General features: G+C 33.4%; 1 pseudogene; it reads right to left on the bottom strand.

Moving 5' to 3' along the window:
• LOC113098763 (netrin receptor UNC5C-like) overlaps nucleotides 1-22,400 on the bottom strand; it is an 82,405-nt pseudogene that overhangs the window by 21,736 nt on the left and 38,269 nt on the right.

Raw genomic sequence — 22,400 nt, 5'->3', positions numbered from 1 at the left:
TAGTTACATTTTATGAAGATTATATTGCTTGAATGCGAAAAAGTTGAACAAAGTTATTTAACTTAATATAAAGAGCTAAGTGATATTATTATATTAACAATATATATGACATTTTGCAACAAAAATAGATTTGATGTATTATATATATATATACATATATATATATATATATATATATATATATATATATATATATATATACATATATATATATATATATATATATATATATATATATATATATATATATATACACACATATATATATATATACATATATATATATATATATATATATATATATACATATATATATATATATATATATATATATATACATATATATATATATATATATATACATATATATATATATATATATATATATATATATATATATATATATATATATATATATATATATATATATATTATGACTATATAAATATATAAACACACACAGTTTACATTTTTGTAATAATATCATGCAACCAAAATATATTAATTTATAATTGAATTGTGGGTATATATATATATATATATATATATATATATATATATATATATATATATATATATATATATATATATATATATATATATATATATATATTTATTTATTTATTTATATATATATATTTATTTATATATATATTTTTTACAAATATAAAGTTAGTATATATGCATTTAGTATTTGTTGCTAACTAAATATATAACATAATTATATAATATTGATAATAATGTAGGAATATATGAAATATAAACAATCATAGGTAACGTATAATAATATAGGTACTATATAGACTTTTAAAATAATATATATGCATGTAATATTTGTTTGCTGACTCTGAATATATAAATTAATTAAAATATAGATAATTTATAATACAGAATTGTAATATTTTTTTTTTTTAAAGAAATTGGCTTTGCAAAATGTTGTGTTATATTATAATGTATGTGCAACTTAAATTGAAAATAACTAGTCTATCCAGTAAATCCCACAAATTTTGTAAGTGAATCAAAATGTATTTTCTATGTGTGTGTGTGTTTTCAGTATGAAACTCAAAGCAGCGGCTGGCTTCTGTGTGACAGCGGGCGGTCGCACTAAACACAGACTGCACACACACTCTCATCATCTCTCATGTCGCTTCCTTGTTTTTCCTCAGTGACCTCACTATCATCTCTCCTCTGCAGTATTGATTTGCTTACACCTATAATTAATTTACAATTAGTGGTAAAAATTGATCACAGCTGTGTCCTAATGACTGATATTATTCGATTACTGACTGTGACCAAACATTATTGTCATTAGTTATTTCTCTCATTAACTATTAAACGCTGATCTGTGCGAGTGTGTGTGTGTGTAATACTGATGTGCAGACAAATAATACAGTGACTTTCACGCAGTCGACTTTGTTAAAGGAATTTCTACAACATAATTATTAATGTAATTTCTAAATTGCCACCCAAATAACTTAACAAAAGATTTTTAAAAACAAAAACTGAAGTTTAAAATAGTTCCACTTGTTAAGATTAGTTAATTACATTAGTTACCATGGACTAATGATAAAAAAAAAACTTTTAAAGCATTTATTAAACATATTGATTGTATGAATGAAGTGATTAAAGTGGGAGGACAGTGTGCAGATGTGGAGGGGGGTTAATGAAGAAAAGGAAGTTTGATCGTCTGGCAACCTGTCCGATCCATGAGTCTGTGAGCGGAAGAGCCTTCTGCTGATCAGATTCCCTCTGCATCAGTCCGCAGGGGTTTTACTGAGTGCACACACTCAGGCTGATAACACACACACACACACACACACACACACACACACACACGCACGCACACACACAGAAAGTCTCATCTTCTTAGTAAAGTGCAGTATCTCTTATTTTCAACCTTATAAATAAAGAAACTTTATTATTATAAAATAAAACATTACTACCCCGGAAAATATTATATATCCATTTATTTTGGTGAAAAGCAGCACATCAGCAGAACATTAGCATATTATTTCTGAAAGATCATGTGACACTGAAGACTGGAGTAATGTGAAGCTTTGCAAAATTCAGCTTTGATCACAGCAATCGATCATATTTTGATATATATATATTCAAATGTTAAAACAATTATTTAAATTGTAACATTTCAAAAAAATTATTATTTTTAAGTTTCAAAAGGACTGAATGCAATAAATTATCTATTAATGTTTTAAAAAATAATCAGTGATGATATAAATGCAAAAGCTATTTAAGTAATATTAAAGCATATTAAATTAATGATGCTATTCCTTTGATTTTTTTCTTTATGAACTGGGTTAACATCATTATATTAATTATTTACATTTACATGTTTTCACTTAGACGCATTTATTCAAAAAAGACTTACAAATGAGTGTTACATAAGCAACTAATTCAAGGGGGAAAAATACTACACTACCGCATTTTAATTAATGCCAGAGTAAAACAACTAAATTATTAGATTTCGCTAAAAACTTAAACCACAAGACATTTTTTAAAATAATCATTAAATGAAAATAAATTATACAAAGATATGAAAATATGTTTTAGTTCAACTATATAAACTGGAAGTACTAAATATTTTACAAAAGCAAAATCTAAATAGAAAAAAACACAATTTTTTAAACTTTCAGTAAGTTATGTAAACTAATTAGTAGCTCGTTAGATAGTCCAGTTCTAACCAACATTTTTAACAAGAATTTTTTTTAATAAATTATTTTATTGAGTCATGCTTGCTCCATGAAAGATACATGAAACACTAACATACAGTTTGGCCAAAAAAGTTTTTAGGATCATCTTTTGTGTCAGAAGTATAACTATGATGCCTTAAACTGCTGTCTATGTAGGCATCTCAGCAGGTTTTGGAACAAAACCATTATTTCGCAAGAGTAAAAATAATATTGTTAGCATCTACAAGACTTTATGAGCAATATGTTCGGATGACTCGTAAAAAGGCTAATTTTTAAATCAGTGTGCTTTGTAGCACAACATTTCCTGTTGGCTCCCATGTGAAGCACGTCCGTGTTTTATCGGAGCGATCTCCTCTGCGTTCCTCCTCTCTTTAACTCTCGCCATCGTATGCCTCGAGTCATTTAACTCATTTCATCCGAGAAACACTCATACAAGCTCAAACACGAGCTTTGATGATAAAAGTGGCAAGCTACTAAACGCAGCCATTAAAATGTATCTGGAAGATTAAACGTTTTCTTTGAACATGAGTGCGAGTGAAAGAGGGAGGGAGAGCAAGATCACGGCTGCCAACTGCAGAAAATGTTTAATAAATAATACAGCTTCAGGAGAAAAGAGATAACATTGTCCCCTCAAACACACACACACACACACACACACAGAGAGAGAGAGAGAGAGAGAGAGAGAGTTAACAGCACTGAAGTATCACTGATTGTTTAACAGAAGTACAAGCCTAAAATAAAGTGCTAAGCCTGAAACATACTCACAAATATGCAAACACCAGAGCTTAGCCAATGCATTGTGTGCACTGTGTACATATTTAACGTGTTTTTTTTTTTTACGGTTACACAACAATGCATGATTGTGTAGCTAAAAGTGTTCTTGCATATGTTTCAGGGCTACAGTGTGTTGCTACAGTACATCAGTAAAAATGCTGCTTGCTAAACTATGAACCAGAGCTACTGAAAAAAAAAAAAAAAAAATTGTTACTTGAAAAAAAAGTTAACTGAAAAAATATCTATCTATCTATCTATCTATCTATCTATCTATCTATCTATCTATCTATCTATCTATCTATCTATCTATCTATCTATCTATCTGAAATGGATATATCTACCAATATCCATTTGAATTGTGTTTTTGTGTTCAGAAATTCAAGTTCAAATGGATAATATAAAAACAGATTAAGAATATCATTATTAATAAAAACAACAATTGTATCATAAAATCATAATATCATAATAAAATAAAACTTATGAAGTACTGAAATTAATCTAGTTGAATTATAGACAATAGGGGTGTAACGGTACACAAAAATCACGGTTCGGTACGTACCTCGGTTTTAAAGTCACGGTTCGGTTTATTTTCAGTACAGTAAGGGAATGAAATGCAAACATTAAACTGCAGGTTGTTTATTACAATAAACTTCTTTTAACAATTTGTTTACACTTTTTTGAAACACTTTTTAATAAAATATATAACGTTATATAATAAAAAAAAGAATAGGAAATTAAGAGCAAAGGTCTGTTTAAATGCTGATGGGAGCTGGGTTTGAATTACAGTATTTTTTTTCCTAGTTGTAGTGATGTTCACACTCGAGTGATGCCTTTTGAAAACCTTAGAATCAGCTGCAGGGCGGGATTTGCACTGAACGCGGAGACTTCCGCCACTTAATATGTTCGTGTGTAGACACGAAAATGTACTTATGTTCCGCGCACAAAATATTGCATTTGGTCATTCGGTACACACGTGAACCGTACCGAAAGCCCTCTACTGAAACGGTCCAAAACGAATACACGTACCGTTACACCCCTAATAGACAAAAAATTAAAAAAATTAAAAATAAAAATACATAATTTGTACTAAATTACAGCAAATTAATAATTTACATAACTAAATTGAAACACGTACTGACAATTTACATTAGTACTAAATAAAAAAAAAAAAAAATTCTGTTATATAAATATTCAAGTAAATACAAACAACTATGATTTAGTATAGCTATAAAAGCTATTCAAAATCAAGAAATTATATTTCCCTGTCAAGGGAACTTCGAACTGCGTCCTCTGAATGGACACTACCTCGTCGTGACCCGTGTCTGAAGCATACTTTGAAAAACGCCAACGTGTTGTCCGGCGACAGCCTCTGAGGTCGCTACCGGCGCGACTATAAATATGCGCCCGTAGGACCCGTCACTTATCTTCTTCGTCTTCATTGACTGTTTTGTTTGAAGCGTGCATCTGAGAAACGACCAGAACGGTAAGAGCGATCTATTATTGTTATCATAGCATCCACTAGCAAGGCGTTTAAACAGTGTGTGCATCCATGTCAGCGTTGTCGGAGCGATACCTAGGAGTTAGTCACTTCCTTTTGGATGTTTTTAACTTCTGTTTTATTTCTCCCCTCGGGCGCGACACCCACCACGGAGCGAGTCCCGCATGCGGGAAGCAAGCGCTCTGCGATTGTCATCCCACACCCCCTCCCGAGGAGCCTGACTGATCATCAGAACTGGCACAGCACTGCAGGGAATTTCATGGATGTCTGGCCAGGTCACCCTGAGGGGCCGCCTGGCCGCTTGGCGCATCCGGGGAGGTGGTAGTTACGGAGTCCTTCTGTATGTACTGTCTCAGGTGATGCTCCCCTTGCTTGAGGGTTGGAGCTCGCCTCTCCCGTGCGATCCAGCGCCTCTGCGATGCTTAGGAACCTTTCTGTACACACGCTAAGCCTGTGTACTTTCTCAAAACCACATGGTGGTCAGTGTGCACGTGAACACTTTGCTCACTGTCTCAAATCCACGTAAGTGGTAAGTGTGCACGCAAGGCTCTGCGCACTTTCTAAAATCCTTTACGATAGGGGTTACGCGCTCTGCTTCGTTCCCTTTCTGAAGATGGGGTCCATGGGCTTCATTCAACCAGTGTGTATTTGTTATACACCCCAAGCATCGCTTCCCTCAACATGAGGGGCTGTGTGGACTCCCACATATTGTGGTTATCAGATAGTAGGCTTCACCAGGTCTCTCTGAAAGCGACCTCCCACATACTGTGGTTGTCAGGTAGTCGGCCTCACCAGGCCTCCCTGGAGATTTAGCTCCCACATACTGTGCGTATTCCACTGAAAAAAAAAAAAAAACGAGCTCCCACGGTTTGTGGTTGTCAGGTAATAGGCCTCACCAGGCCTCCCTGGACTCGAGTTCCATATTACCTTCCACTGAGGTGGTTATCTGGTAACAGGTAGTAGGCCTCTCTAGGCCTCTCTGTAGGTGAACTCCCACATATTGTAGTTATCAGATAGTAGGCTTCACAGGTCTCTCTGAAGGTGAGCTCCCACATACAGTGGTTGTCATGTAACTTTTCAGTACACACGCTAAGCCTGTGTACTTTCTCAAAACCACATGGTGGTCAGTGTGCACATTAACGCTTTGTGCACTGTCTGAAATCCACATAAGTGGTAAGTGTGCACGCAAGGCTGTGCGCACTTTCTGGAATCCTGTACGGTAAGGGTTACGCGCTGCGCTTCGTTCCCTTTCTTAAGATGATTAGCCCCGGGGTTCCTTGGGCTTCATCCAACCAGTGCATATTTGTTATACACCTCAAGCACCACCTCTCAACATGGGGGGCTGTATGGGCAATTCTCACGGTAGTTTAGCAGCGCTCCCCTTTTCAAAAAGGGTCGCCTATGAGCATGCTGCTCGGAGTCCTCCTCTCATGGGAGACTGAATTCTCGGTTTTTTCATCAGAGCGCTCCAGTACTACATACTGTTTTGAGACGCACTGTGAGAGTAGACATCCTGCTGAGGCAGGGGCTGAGGCTCGGGGAATGGCGCCTTCGCACCAAGGTGTTGAAGCAGAGTTAGAGAGGTTGGCCAGACCTGGGTGGATCGGTTTTGCGGCGCAAGAGACCGTCCCACTATCCCCTCTGGCTTCCTCTGACTCATCATGGTACAGGCGTGGGCGAGGCTTCATCTGTACGTTCCGTCCTCCAATTGCTCTGCTCCCGGGCCATTCTACGAGCTGCTCTATCAGAGTGCCACGAGAACCCCTCCTTTGTGACAGGCAAGACTTGGTAATAAACAGTACTAGGTTCTTAGCCGTATCCCTTTAAAGGAATCTTTCGTGATTCCAAGCCTTCAGTTCTACCCCGGGCTGAGGCCCTTCAGGTAAGTTGGGTATGTAGCTTAGGCCTTTGGCCATAAGGGATAATGTCATGGACAGCCGTCGAACCATCCCAGGGGCGACTCCCGGTGAAATGGTAGAGTTGGTACTTAGTGTTTGCCATGATTCTGGCCTGCACTCCCCTCAGCATGGCGGCGTGGGTATACTGTTCCCCATAGTGTCCCTTCAGAGGACGCAGTTCGAAGTTCCCTTGTCAGGGAACGTCTCAGGTTACGCATGTAACCATGGTTACCTGAGAGGGAACGAGACACTGCGTCCTCTAGCTCCCTGCCATGCTTCGGACGCAAGCTTCACGAAGAAGATAAGTGACGGGTCCTAAGGGTGCGTATTTATAGTCGCGCCGGTAGCGACGTCAGAGGCCGTCGCCAGCCAACACGTTGGCGTTTTTCAAAGTATGCTTCAGACATGGGTCACAACGAGGTGTTCCCAATAGTGTCCCTTCAGAGGACGCAGTGTCTCGTTCCCTCTCAGGGAACCATAGTTACATTCATAACCTGAGACGTTTTTTAAAGTGCACTGCAAGGACTTCTGGAAACAATATTGAGAATTTACTCAAATTGAACAGTTAATGAGTTTTTTCAACTGGTTCATTGAAGCAAACAGCCGAAATGAACAGATTTTTAATTTTTTTTATATTCTGTCAAATTTCTCAGCGTTCAAGAGTGAGGGCATTCAAGTTATTTGTTGTAGTTTACTTGGCTTTAAAATGAAATAAATTGAAATGAAATAAAAAATATATATATTAAATAACTTTATAAATTGAAATAATATTTATACATAAAACTCAGGAAAAAAATCATACTATTTTTGTAAACGGACCATTTAATTTCTCTAATTATCAACATAACTGTTTTTTAAAGTAATAATAATGATAATAATAATAATAATAATAATAATAATAATAATAAAATATTTTTGAAACAGAAACATGATGCAATACATGACTGAATAGCTGTGATTGCTTTTTGCAAATAATAATAATAAAAATAAATTGCTTAGATTTTTCCTATATTTACCAAATGATTGTGCCTTGGCCTTTATTTGCTCTCACCCTTGACTGCACAGACTACCTGTACACCTGCTGATGGGTTACTGTCATGACCTTTACTCTCTGGTTTAGAAATGAACCTGCAACCGTCATGATAGCATCCAGGTTAATAACCACTGGGCCAACTGTTTATCTTCAAACCTGGAGCTGAAAGTACCTTTCATATTCTCAAAAGCAAGCACATCATAAAGAGCAAAAAGACAACATAAAAACAAAGCTGATAAAAGGATGGTAAAATGTAGTAAAATCACAGACAAGAAGCAGGCTGACTGATGTTATGACTGATGAGTTGTTTTCATGAAGAACCGAGCGCTGTGGTGGCCCGTAATGAAAGCCTGAATCATGTTGTTTGATATTCGCCTCGGTTCATTTCTCAGGGTTTCATATTCATAACAAACATTTCGCTTAGAATCCAGTTTGAAGGATCTCTAGAACAAACCAAAGCTCAAAGCTGAAGTCAAATGTACAGACGCTGTTAAAGGGCAAACGCTGTGAGGAAGACGCCATCACAGTTTTCACCAGTTTTAAACAGATGTTTAAAGCGGACTAGGAACATTAAAGAACCTTGCAATATAACACCAGAAAACACGAGGTAATCACAGCGTGCCGATATATAGCCATCTCTCACAGCTATGAGTTTGATATTGTGTTCATACAACAGTTTGACTTATAGCTAAGAAAACCACAACTGAGTGTCTTTAAAAACCCTCCTTTTTTGCCACAGATTCAAATCTCAGTTTAACAGTTTAGCTGCTGAGCTCAAGCCTTCGTAACTAATTCAGTAACGTCCCTTTAGAACTAACGAAGGAACATTGAGTTGCTTCATTAAAAGCTTATTGTATTAAAGCTCACTGTATTATGTGGAGTCGGGTATTATGAGAGAGAGATGGACTGAGTGAGTGTGATTACCTGCATCTGATACAGCATTCATTCTTCAGCTCCACCTCATAGATAAAACATTGGTCTAAATGTGCACTGAGGAGAGACATATCTGTGTCGTATTATCCTTTCATTTACAATGACAGCACTGCTCACTGCATTTGTTAACTGCGTCTTACGAGCTGTTGTTAAAAGTAAAAGTTCATTCATTTCAATGAACAACTTCATTGTTTACAATAAAAATCTTTATTGTCCACTCTTGTCGCCATCTTATAAATCAGAAAATTAATAAACTAAAATAGTAGACTAAATTTTTTTTTTGCTTTGGAACAAATAACAGCTTAATGCGACCAATTATCTAATGAGACTAATGAGACCAGTTATCTTGTGCTTTAACCACAATAGGGACATCAGCGGGTCCCTGGAAAAGGCTCTCAGCCAATCACATTCAAGGACCAAAAAGAAATGTTGTATCAGAGTGAATTTGGATTTTATGTTTTTAATTTAATATATTTAATATATAAAATGTTATTAACAGTTTCACTGATACGGTGAAAAATTATATATATATATATATATATATATATATATATATATATATATATATATATATATATATATATATATATATATATATATATATATATATATATATATATATATATATACACTCAGTAATATGATATATTTTTGTGATTTAAAAAAATAGTCAATAAAAATCATAAATATATAAAATTTATATTTATATTTATAAAATGACTTATAATACAAACATTTTACTTGTATAATACGTATGCATTTCAGTTAATGTATTTCATTATATTGTATATATTATTCATACATTTTATATATATATTACATATATAAAATGTATTTTTATATATATATATATATATATATATATATATATATATATATATATATATATAAATACAAACATACGCACACACGCAACACGCACACACACACACACACACACACACACACACACACACAAACATATATTTTATATACAATTGTAAATTCTGTTAACATTGGTGTTCAAATAACATCTGGATTATCTTTATTTTATACAGCCTGCACTGCTGTGAAAAAAAAGGCCCTGAAAATTCTAAAGATTTTCATTTCACTTTGTCTTTAAAGAAAATTACCGAGTTGCTACAGGTCATAATGCGAGACCAGAGAGAGTTCTCTTGTTTCAAACAGCATGCAGATTTCAGCCGAGCCTGACTTTACTCCAGAGACGTTCAGGTTTCCATTCAGCTCTGTGTGTGAATGTGTGGAAAAGAGTGAGAGAATGGGACAAAAGCATATGTGTATGTGTGGAAGTGAGTAAAAAAATAACACACAGAACATAAAGTGCAGCAAAACACAACGCAAAACAGCAAATCAAAGGACTCTGACAAACAGAGAGCATGCTTTCACTCCCGCAGACGCTGAGGAACAGGGAGCAAGCAGAAGAATATAAAGCCCAAGATACTGAGAGACAACAGATACGGAGCCGAAAAACCAAAGCAAGAAAACGAAAGACAAAATAGACACTCACATGTAAACCCCTTCTCTCCCGTTCCTTTAGGCTGAACGGATAGCTGATATACTGAACCTTCAGAGAGAGGAAGGGGGTATTAGGCAAAATAATGTGAATGTAAAACAAAAAGAGTGAGATGTGATTTGGTGATGTGAGACTGAGACTGAGATAGCAGGAGAAACTGGACGTGCAGAATGTAATTCAACATAGCATCTAACAAATGGGCTCCCCAGGTGAGATGGTAATCAGGTAAATATTTAGTTACCACATTGTGACATTTATTTAGTTTTAGTTTGAAACTGTAGCTATAAGCTACAAGCTTCTAATTTTTAAAGTACAGTCAAATTATTAATGATAAGTTTTTTATGGTATATTATGCTTATATAATTATTTTTATTTGTTTACTATATACAGTTATATGTGTCCCTGGACCACAAAACCTTAAGTCACTGGGGTATATTTGTAGCAATAGTCAAAAAACAATGTATGGGTCAAAATTATAGATTTTTTTTTAATGCTAAAAATCATTAAGATAATGTTCCATGAAGATATTTTGTAAATTTCCTACTGTAAATATATAAAAACTTAATTTTTGATTAGTAATATGGATTGCTAAGAATTCATTTGGACAATTTTAAAGGACATTTTCTCAATATTTCGAATTGTTTGCACCCTCAGATTCCAGATTTTCAAAGAGTTGTTTTTAATATTATATATTATATTAATTCAGCTTTCAGGTGTACAAATCTCAATTTCGAAAAAATGGACCCTACTGGTTTTGTGGTCCAGGGTCACTTATATACACTAGTATACAAAAGTTTGGGATCATTGAGATTATTATTATTTTTTTTAAAGGAATGAATACTTTCATCCAGTAAGAATGTAATAAATTTATCAAAAGTGACGTTGCAAAATGTTTCTATTTCAAATAAATGTTGTTCTTTTCAACATTCTTTTAATCAAAAGATCCTGAAAAAAAGATCTATTGTGAATAGAAAAATATTAAAGAGCACAACTGCTTTTTTATTTTATTATTATTCTTTTTTTTTACATCGATATTAATAAAAATGTTTCTTCAAGCAGCAAATCAGCACGTTAGAATGATTTCTGAAGGATAAAGTGACTTAAGACTAGCGTAATAATGCTAAAAATGTAGCTTTCCATCACAGGAATAAACTACATTTTAATGTATATTCAAAAACAAAACAGTTTTTTTTAATTGTAATAATATTTAAGATTATTACTGTTTTTATTTTGTTTTTGATTCAATAAATGCAGCCTTAGTGAGCTAAAAAAAACTTCATTCGAAAATATTACAAAATCCTACTGACTCCAAACTTTCATATGATAGAGTATCTGACTCAATATGAATAAATAAATAAATATTATTCGTATTAAGATCATCTAAAATCAATTATTAAAATCAGTTTAAAATTAATTTGGACTTTCCATCCAAACAACCAATTTACTGAAATCAGTTGGAACTCTATTTGAGCAATCAAAATACATCGCACTACAGATTACTAAACAAGAGTACTGAAAAGAAGATGGACAACAGAAAGTTTGCATGGGATAGATGGCTTGTAACACCGTTTTCTATCTGGTCTCACCCCTGGCAAGGACATGCTCAACTTTTCCTGCTGTCTAAGCAGGTAGTTACTGTAACAGAGTAAGACAGAGAGCTGAGAGAGTTGAGCTGAGTGGGGTTAAATGGATTGTGCCTGCTCAACTTTTAAGGGGTAGAACTTTTAAAGTTAAAACTTTAGTGAGGAAGTGCCTGCGGGGAGAGAGAGAGAGAGAGAGAGAGAGAGAGAGAGAGAGAGAGAGAGAGACATGAGATCCATTACACCAGACCAAACAGAGAAGTTTCACATCCACGGCCTGTCTTTCTCTCTCTCTCTTTCTATCACTGCACTCTGCTCTCAACACCAGCAAACAAATGAAACTGCCACGCTGATGGCTTGTGATTACACACATTCATGTCACCTGTCTGTTTCCTAAAGATTCTCACTGTGTCCACTGTGACAGTGATTGAAACACATGTTTATGTGCTTCATTATGTACTGGAGCAATAAACAAATCATCTAAAAGCTTTAAAGTAAACCAGAAACAATATTTGCAATGAATTGAACTTTTATATGGTATATGGTATGAAACTCCCTGCTGCAATTAATTAAACAATGACAACAGTTAAAAACCAATCTTGTTCAACATCTACTGAAAATGAAATAAAAATAATAATAAATAAATAAATAAATAAATTAACAAAAAAAGCAGCTGAAAAGCAAATCAATTTTTTATGTAAAGAAAGTTTTAAGTAGGATTCCAAAAAATAAACTTTCCCCCTTTGGTTCATTATTCATTATTAATTTCATTATTCAAACATGAATAATTCACAACAATGTTGTTATTGAAAAACCTTAAACAATATTTTAATTGAAATAAAATCTGTTAATTGAAATGAAGCTAAAATCAAATAAAATATAAATATTAGAGCTTAAACTTAAACTTAAAGAAATGTTTCCATGTCAACTAACTGTAATAAGTTCTAAGATTACTAAAATTAAAATGATATAATATAGATTAAGTCTAAATAGAATAGTCACAAAATCAAAAAAATTTTTTGACTAAACTTAACTTAATTTTAAATAAAATAAAAAAATAAAATAAACAGAAATAAAAACTAAAAATATAAAAATAAAAGCTAATTGAAAAATGATAAATACTATAATAACATATAATTAAACAAGTAGATTTGCTTTGTCAACTAAAAGAAAAAAAAGATGTTAAAGTATAAATTCACAAAAAGTTAAATAAATACAAATTAAAGTCACTAAACTTACAACAACTTAACTAAACTTAAAATGAAAACTAAGAATAGAAAAATAAAAGCTAATAAAAAAATAAAAAAAATAAAATAACAAACTATACCAGAAACACAAGACCAGGAACCTGTCTTAAGAAAGTAAATAGACTCAATTCTGACATCATGCTGACTGTAAAGGAATCCAGCCTGACTGTGTGTGTGTGTGTGTGTCTGTGTGTGTGTGTGCACTCACTTTGTAGGCAGAGTCCATCAGTGCAGTTCTGTGACTGTAGCGTGACTCCGTCGCAGTCCTTCCCTCCGTTTTGAGGCGCAGGAGCGTTACACTCTCTCTTCCTCCACTGCGTGCACTCAGTGTTACATGGAGACCACCTGCTCCAGTCGGCCCACTCACCGTCAACTAAACACACACACACACACAAAAATATATATAAAAAATTCCCTGCCATGGAGTGCCTCATGCATACTGCACACACACAAAAAAAATCTAATTCTGCTCAATTAAAAACAAAGAATATAACAAAATTACATAAAAGACTCAAGCATATAGCACATAAAATAAAGTTCAAATCAAATAAAACATGATGCATCTTCTGCTCTGGTCTAGTCTGGTTCTGTCACCGGAGAGCGCTGCAGTATGTGGGTCAGTCATAAGTGTGTGACTGTGACATCTCTCCTGCTGCCCGCAGATGCTTTAATCTCACCTGCTGCACAGAGAACTGTCTCTCACGGGCAGGAGGGGATGGAAATGTGCTCGTCCCTTAGGGGCTAAAGTATAGGGGAAGTGTCTGGCTTGAAAGCTGAACTGATGGGCCTGGAATAAGATGCATTTGTCTGATGCTATCAAGAGGTGAAGAACTCAAAGTGGACTGGAAAAGAATCAAGTTTTTATGAAAGGAATTCCTCTCTTGTAATTCAATATTCTCACAGTGAATTTTCCATCATTCTGTTTATGGAAGGAATTCTTCATTTGGAAGTCATTTTGGATAAAAGCAACTGCCAAATGAATAAATGTCAATGGAGGAAAAAATCTTAAGGTGTGTTTTAAGAACTGACCTCACTGTGTGTTTACGTCATGTCAGAAATATCGTAATAAGTTCCAGAGTCTCATGATTACAAACTCAGATCTTTATGAAAACCTTGTTGTTTGTTCATTGCAATAAAGCTGAAATAAAATATAAATATTAAATGGAAAAAAACCTAAACTCAAATGAAGATTAGAAAAGCTGCTCTGACAACTAAAAGAAATTAAGTAAAAAATGACTAAAACTAAATCTAAAATAAAAATAAAGCAAAATAGAACAAAAACTAATAAATACAACAAAATCACATAACAAAATTACTCAAATGTAAACTAAAATTAAAGTGAAAAGTGAAAACAAAAATATAAAAATGAAAATCTAAAATAAAATATTAATAAATACTATATTAGTAGATAAATTATTATATGTGACTTCATTTAAAAATTAATATTTTATATATACTGTATAGTTGTTATATTGTTGATCTTTTTTAACATATCACTTTATTATAGCCAATGATATTTTTCGTTTTTAATATTTTTCAAGCTTACATGAATGAATTAATTAATGTAGTGAAAAATTATTTGCTAAGTAGATGGCATTTTCATTTAAAATAAATCTAAATGTTTCTTATTACTTCAAAAAACCCAAAGAATAGAATATTTTTATAATAGAATAATCATTATCAATTTAGTTTAAATATTTATGAGGTAATAAATGACAAACAATAAACACACCTATATTCATGAAACAATTACATATATACAATTATTAATACATACAATGTAATGTCACATATTACTTTAATAAATACTTTTCAACTCTATGACGTCATTTAATTTAATTGTTTTAATACGAAAAAAATATTTTCAAATAGTTTCTAACAATTTTTTTTTGTTTTAATAAAAAATTTTTTTTTAAATTTATTAAATACTATTAAATTAGTATGACATTATTTTAAACAAAAACAAGGTCGTTAGAGATGATGATGACACTTATGTCCCAGCTGAATGCTCAACACACAGGTACATGCACTTTGTTTATATTCACATCAAGTTAAACTCTGATTCATTTCTGTAGACTGGTACCTGTGCAAACTGAGGTGCAGGCGATTTTTTGGATGGCCTGTCCGTCACACGGCGACCCCCCGTTCAGAGGCGTGGGATTGGTGCAGCTGCGGGTTCTCTTCTGAAGGCCCCGCCCACATTGACTGCTACAGGTGGACCACTCCGTCCACGTGGACCAGCCGCCGTTCACTACAGAAACACACACAGACACGATCATTCCACACTCACTTACTTCTCATATAATGATTTCAGCCCAAATCAATATTTCATGTCTGTTTACTTTTTTATTTGGTAAGCAGCCCTGTATTATTAGACTGCAAAAGAAACGACCGGCTGTAGATGATCCTGTACTCTTATAGAGTCAGTCACTGCAGGTAATATTCCTATTACTGCTGATTTCGAAGAGTTTAAATGAATTATTGCAAATAAAGCTGAGGTTTATCCATCTATTAACGGCTGGAACACAAACCCTTTCATCTGTGTTTCTATACAGTTTAGCACTTTTGTTTTTGAGGTCTTGCGGCAGTGTTAATATTGTTGACTCCATATGATTTATCGCATACATTTTCACTGAATTTTGAATCTTATCTTGGTCACCTTCAAAAGCATCTTCTAAACGAATAAATATAAATGTATTAAAAACTTTCTGTACTCTTTACTACTAGTCAAGGAAAGATTTTCATTTCTCACACACTGCAGAGTGATGAAGAAAGTTGTTCCCTGGAAAAGATGCAGACATTATCCATGCATTTATAAGGTAATACATGACAAACAATAAATAGAGCTATATTTGTGCAACAATAACATTTTAAAGTTTGGGGTCCGTAAGATTTTTTAAATTTTTATTTAAGTATTTTATGCTCACCTAGGCTGCATTTATTTGTTCAAAAAGTTTAGTTAAACAGTAATATTATGAAATATTATTACAGTTTAAAATAACTACTCTCTCTCTATCTCTCTCTCTCTATGTATACATTTAAAAATTTAATTTATTTTGTGGAAAACAAAGGATTCTTTGATTAATGGAAAATTCTAAAGAAAAGCATTTATTTAAGTTATATATATATATTGTCACTTTTGATCAGTTAAATGTATTCTTGCAGTAGGAAAGTTGAAATCATTCTGACCTCAAACTTTGAACTAGTACTAGGCAATGATTAATAGCAGTTTATTCAAATTAAAAGTTTTTGTGCATGTAATATATGCGTGTGTTCTGTGAATATTTATCAAGTATATAAAAAGACACACACATACAGTATATATTTTGAAAAAATATTTACATGTATTTGCATGTATATATTTATATCATTTAAATTATATGTAGATTTATTTAAATTATAAACAACATATTTTCTTAACAATATACATGCATGTGTGTATTTATATATACAAAATATTTATATGCAGTACACACACATACTGTATATTATGTACAAAAAACTTTTATTTTGGATGTGATTAATCGTGATAATTCATGATCATCAGGTTTTGTTCATGTACTGTAACTCCTGTTTTTCAGTCATTGAAATAAAAGAGATGCAGAACAAATATTGTGAGAGACAGAAAATGGACAAGAGAACTGTGCTGTGAGCAGCTGTGTTTGGTATGTGAGAGTCTATATTCCAGCTGACGGATCCTTTTACCTTCACACACACACACGCACACACACACACACACACACACACACACACACACACACACACACACACACACACACACACACACACACACACACACACACACACAGCTGGAGTGTTTAACTCTTGTGTTGTTGAGAGGTGCTGCTCTTTCATTTGAGTCTTCCGGAGAAAGACACAGAAGCTTTTAAACTCTTAAACTGTGTCACTCCCTCTGCTGCTATATGAACTTTCCACAGCCCTGTGTGTGTGTGTGTGTGTGTGTGTGTGTGTGTGTGTGTGTGTGTGAGTCTTTGAGTTCGTGTGAGGGAGTAGATTAGCTATAAGTAGATTCCTCCTTTTCCTTCCCATCTTTCTCAGTTATTAGGGCCATACAGCCAACAGAACAGGACTCATTCCAGAGCTCTGTCTCTCGTTCGCTGTTTCTGACCATTAAAAATCAACCGCAGACTGGATTTTTACATTTTCTGAAGCCATTTTCAAAGCTCACCACCAGCATGATGCTATAGGGTTTTAAATGGGTTTCTAAGCTGCTTTGCGCGGTTGCTAGGGCATGGCTTAGCATGTTTTGGAAAATTTGGGTGGTTGTTGAAGGTGTTGCTATTGTTGGATTAAACTAAATAGAAATACAAAACAAAAACAAGTAACCACAAAATTAGAAAACCTAAACCAAAATTAGAATAAAAACTACTGTTAACTAAACTGGAACCCAAATATATTAAAAAACGATTAATAAATGTATATTATTTTTGTGAAAGTCAGATTTGGAAGAACATGAGTGGGGTAAGTAAATGAAAATGCATGAATGCAAATGAGAAAATCATGACAGAATTTAAATGTTTGGCTGAACTTTAAGTAGGCACAACAGTGATGTTTTAGCAATACCACAGCACTTAAAACCCACAGTAACATCACTCACACACACACACACACTGACACACTTGTGTCTTGAGTCAAAGCTAACTAAACGCCCAGCATTTGCGCGCTGATCTGAAGCGTGACATCGCTCAGAAAAGACCAAACCCCAAAACACTGAGTCACTAAATCCACTCTGATGAGGAGGAGAGGATGACAGGAACAAGCACTGGAGAAAAATCATTTCTTAGGCATCAGATAGCATCTGACATGCCCACACACACAGTCCTGCTTTCAGAGACCTTTAATCAGTGAAGATTACCAAAGAAAACAGGGCAGGACACCAAAGCAACCAAAATCCCATGAGGGGTGAAAATGCTCATTTTCACAACAGTCACAGCTCTTTCTGTGATCAGTCCACCCTAACTAGGGATTTGCGTACCTTTAGACTGAGTTGTAAAGGTAAAAGTAAGTCAATTTTATTTTGTCTCAGTGTATCCCTTTGAGAATTCCAGTTAAATGCCAAATCAATTTCCAAATTTGAATTAGAAAACCGGAAACACAGAATTGCACGACACAGGATGCTGACAGAATCCTTGAAAGATATGAAAAGTTCACAATATTTTTTTTTTTGTATACAATAATATAACCCCAAAGGATGGATGGACAGATAGACAGATAGACAGATAGATAGATAGATAGATAGATAGATAGATAGATAGATAGATAGATAGATAGATAGATAGATAGATCTTCACTGAAGACCAAGTTCAATGCAAAAGTTTGGAGTACAACCGATTTCCTGTTTTGAGAATCTAGGTCAAGAACTTGAGGGGCTCTGTTTTTCAGATGCAAAAACAGACCATTTCTATCTTTCAAATGATGACAAGCTATTAAAGGTTCAGTGATGCGCGAGACGTGCTCAACTCTGGGCTCTGACTGAGTGTTTTACAGATGCAGGAGTAATTGATATGTGTGTGAGTGCAGTGACACGCGTGACAGACGCTAAAAACACAAACACGCATGCACTCATAGAGCTGCTGTCAGAGGGATCATCAGCGGGAGGCGATCACTTTTCACATGTAGAAGTTGTTTGCACATGTGTCTGTGCGAGTGTGCTTGTTGGGTTTGAGATGCTCTGTAAAACTCAATGATAGGATTGACAGACTGTGTTTGCATTCATTAGTGAGGAAAGATGTAAACTTTTAAAGTGTCATTAAGACAAACTTCAGCACAAACCACATCCTGAGAAAGTTCTGATTTTTCAGATGAAACTGATTATAATTAACATAATTTAATGTATAAGATAGTGTATCCTTGAAAGTTTACTACATTACTTTTTTAGCAGATATAAAAAAAAAGAAAAAAAAAAGATAAAAGATATATTATTATATCTTCTGGGGGTAAAGGAAGATTTATATTTTGAATAAATTCTGTTCTTTGAAACTTTCTATTTATCAAAGAATCCTGAAAAAAGTATCACAGGTTAAAAAAAAAAAAAACAGTTTCCAACGTAATAAATCAGTATATTATGATTATTTCTGAAGGATCATGTGACACTGAAGACTGGAGTAATTATGCAGAAAATTTAAGCGGATTAATCCAAATTAATTCCAAAAGCGTATTAAAATATAAAAAATAGAGAAAAAGAAAAAATTATATATATATTTTTATGAATAAATAATATGTCCTACTCTAACTTACTTTCTATAGGAAATATATCAATGCAAAAAAGAAAACTGTCCTGGAAGAAAAACTGCAGAATTCTGTGGAAGAATTTTTATATTTTAATACAAATAAAAACATTGAGGAGGTTGGGATGTGTGCAACTTTAATGTGAGCAATGGGTGAAATTCTGAAGGGCTTTTTGCTAAATTGTGTGCATGAGAGCTATGAGTCACCGCTGTAACACATCTGAATAGACCATACAGCAATTTATCACAGCTGGACCTGGTATTATGAGGGATATTAAGTACGATGGAGAGAACCGAAGGAAATGCTTCCAATGCTGCAAAGAAAAGCGGTGAAAGCACTTTCCACAAACTGGGTACAAATTATGGCTTGAAAAGTCAGTTTTGATTATTTTCTAAACAAAGAGAAAGTGAAATGAGGTGCTTTAACCTTCGGAAAATGGCATTCATCCACCTCAGGAGGTCAAGCTGCAATTTTTCATGTGCTTTAATAATAAACTCAACATTAAAATTCATGTAAAATCTGAGAAAACTGAATGAGATAATTCACTTCCTGACAAGCTGTAGAAAGTGTCAGATTTATGTTGATTGCTGTGTGTTACAAATTAATTTTAATTTTTTTCAAAGTTCAATTTTATGTTGTTTTTAAATGTTGTTGCTTTGGCAGTAAGATGATAAGGAAAAGGAGAAGTGCTCACTAACACAGATTTAGACAGATTTGTGATCAATAATTAAGAGCTATAGGCCTTTTGTGTACATAGAAAAAGTCTTAGATCTTTGAGTTCTGCTCACGAAAAATGGGGCGTTTATAATGTTGTTCAATGTATTTTATTCTGTTTTAGAAAATGTTTATTTTATTTTATGTAACAGATTTTTTATGATTTTAATTTTAGTTATCTATTCTAACACAAAAGTTTACCTAACATATCCAGTCATCCTTTCCCCAAAGAATAAGAGATTTGTTGCAATTACTAATTCGCACTCTATTTCTTAGTAAAATGACAGTTAGAGAAAAATATAATATGTATAAATCCAATATAGATAATGTAAAAGAGATTTAAGCAACAATCAATCAAATTAATAACAATCTAATTTCAGTATGCAAATGAGCCAAGCACTGTAACAAGAAAGTCAAATGGAAATTTTCCAAATGTATTGCTACAGTTCTATCTAAAGTTACAATATGTCAGTATCAAAGCTGAATAGCACACCTAAGACAAAAATTATCTACAAAACTACTTTTGAATGGAGTTTGCACAAGCTCTTTTTGTAAAATTAATTGCTTAAAGGTGTTGAAAAGAGGAAGAAAAAGCAGTGCTGTAAAGATGCATTCACACCATGTCGAAATTACCGCAATTATGAGTTTCTAGCTAGTAAAAAAAAAGGTTCGTTCACGTCCTTGTCAAACTTATAATTAGAAGCTGGAAACTTTTTAATGAATTTTATGGAAGCTCTTCTCCCACCTGACCGTAGTCAAGCCTGCCAAAAAAAAAAAAAAAAACTGTAGCTCACAAGCCTCTGGTTACAAAAGTTTTTTCTTTCTTTTAAAATGGGAATGAACTGAAAATGCACTGTATCTATTTTATAAAAGCATATTATAGATCTTATTGTGAACAATTCATATGTGTATGTGTTTAATTTTTAATTTTAACGGTTAATCAGAATGTCATAACTACTTGTACGCATGGTGTATTTCTACCATAAAAAGTAGATTGTCAAACAAATGTTCAATTCATCATAGTATTAAAATGCAAATGTCACAAAAATAGCAATATCAAAAATTATATGTATATTTTATTCTATTATTTATTCAGAAAACACATCAGAAATCACAAAACAAATTAAACATTAAGAATCAGTCAAGGAGTGTGGCTGAGAATATAAAGTGTGTGAAGTGCATGTTGAAATATATAGTTAATTTTTAAATAATCTAACAACACATTCACTTTATGGTTATCTGGAGTCAGTTACACGCTGGTAAACAAATAAAAAAATTGTTGTCAGTTTTTATTGTAAAATGTGTTTATTTACATTTAACAAATGTTAAAATAAAATATTAATTTCATATTATTTTTCATTTTAATATTATTACTATCATATAATCATATTATCTTAAATAATTACAATTATTATTAATATTATAGGCTATGTAATTCAATTTAATATGACCTTAATTTAATTTTAATGTGAATAGGTGAAAAAGTTGCAAGAAAGGCCTGCACATTACAAAACTGAAAAAAGTAAACAAAACAAAACAAAAGTACCTTCTTCAGTGTCTAATATGTATGTATGTAAGTATATCATAGTCTGCAGCCTTCTTTGTAATTTTTTGTCTATTTTTATTGTTATGCTATGCTTTTTGGACTTTTTTTAGACCTGGTTTTTGATTTCATGCTTTTTATTTTTTATGTAAAAATAATTAATTTTAACACTAATTTTACATTTTATATTAATTAATTCTTAGATTTTTATTTCATGTCTGTTGAAACCTTCACTGTATCACGGCACAGTTATTCCAATAACACAAGTAACACTAGACTCACCATAGACAATCACTGTAGCTGTGGTGCTTCGTCTCTTAGCAACGATGTTCTTAGCGACGCAGGTGTAGTTAGCGGTGTCAGAAAGCCGCGCCTGTTTGATGATCAGGTTATGATCGATAGTGATGTAGAAATTCCGATCGTCTGCTGGATCGATAATCTCTTCGTTCTTCAGCCATTCCACCTGCACAGAGACAGAAAGATGAAATCCATACGGCTACACCTGATGGGCCATTCCAACCTCGCAATATCAGGACATCCTCATGCAATGTCTGTTATCAAACGTTTTAATTAGCGTCAAAGCTAACTCCTTAGGGCATGACTGACTCAGAGCTTGAGAAGTTTTGTAAAACGATAGCACACATTTTAGAAAAAGAACATTGCAGAGACATTAAAAGGAAATTGCATGCAGACAAAAGACTTGTGAGGAT

This window comes from Carassius auratus, unplaced genomic scaffold, assembly GCF_003368295.1.
Source record: "Carassius auratus strain Wakin unplaced genomic scaffold, ASM336829v1 scaf_tig00216644, whole genome shotgun sequence".
Taxonomy (NCBI): Eukaryota; Metazoa; Chordata; class Actinopteri; order Cypriniformes; family Cyprinidae; genus Carassius; species Carassius auratus.
This window is presented reverse-complemented; position numbering and strand designations above follow the sequence as displayed.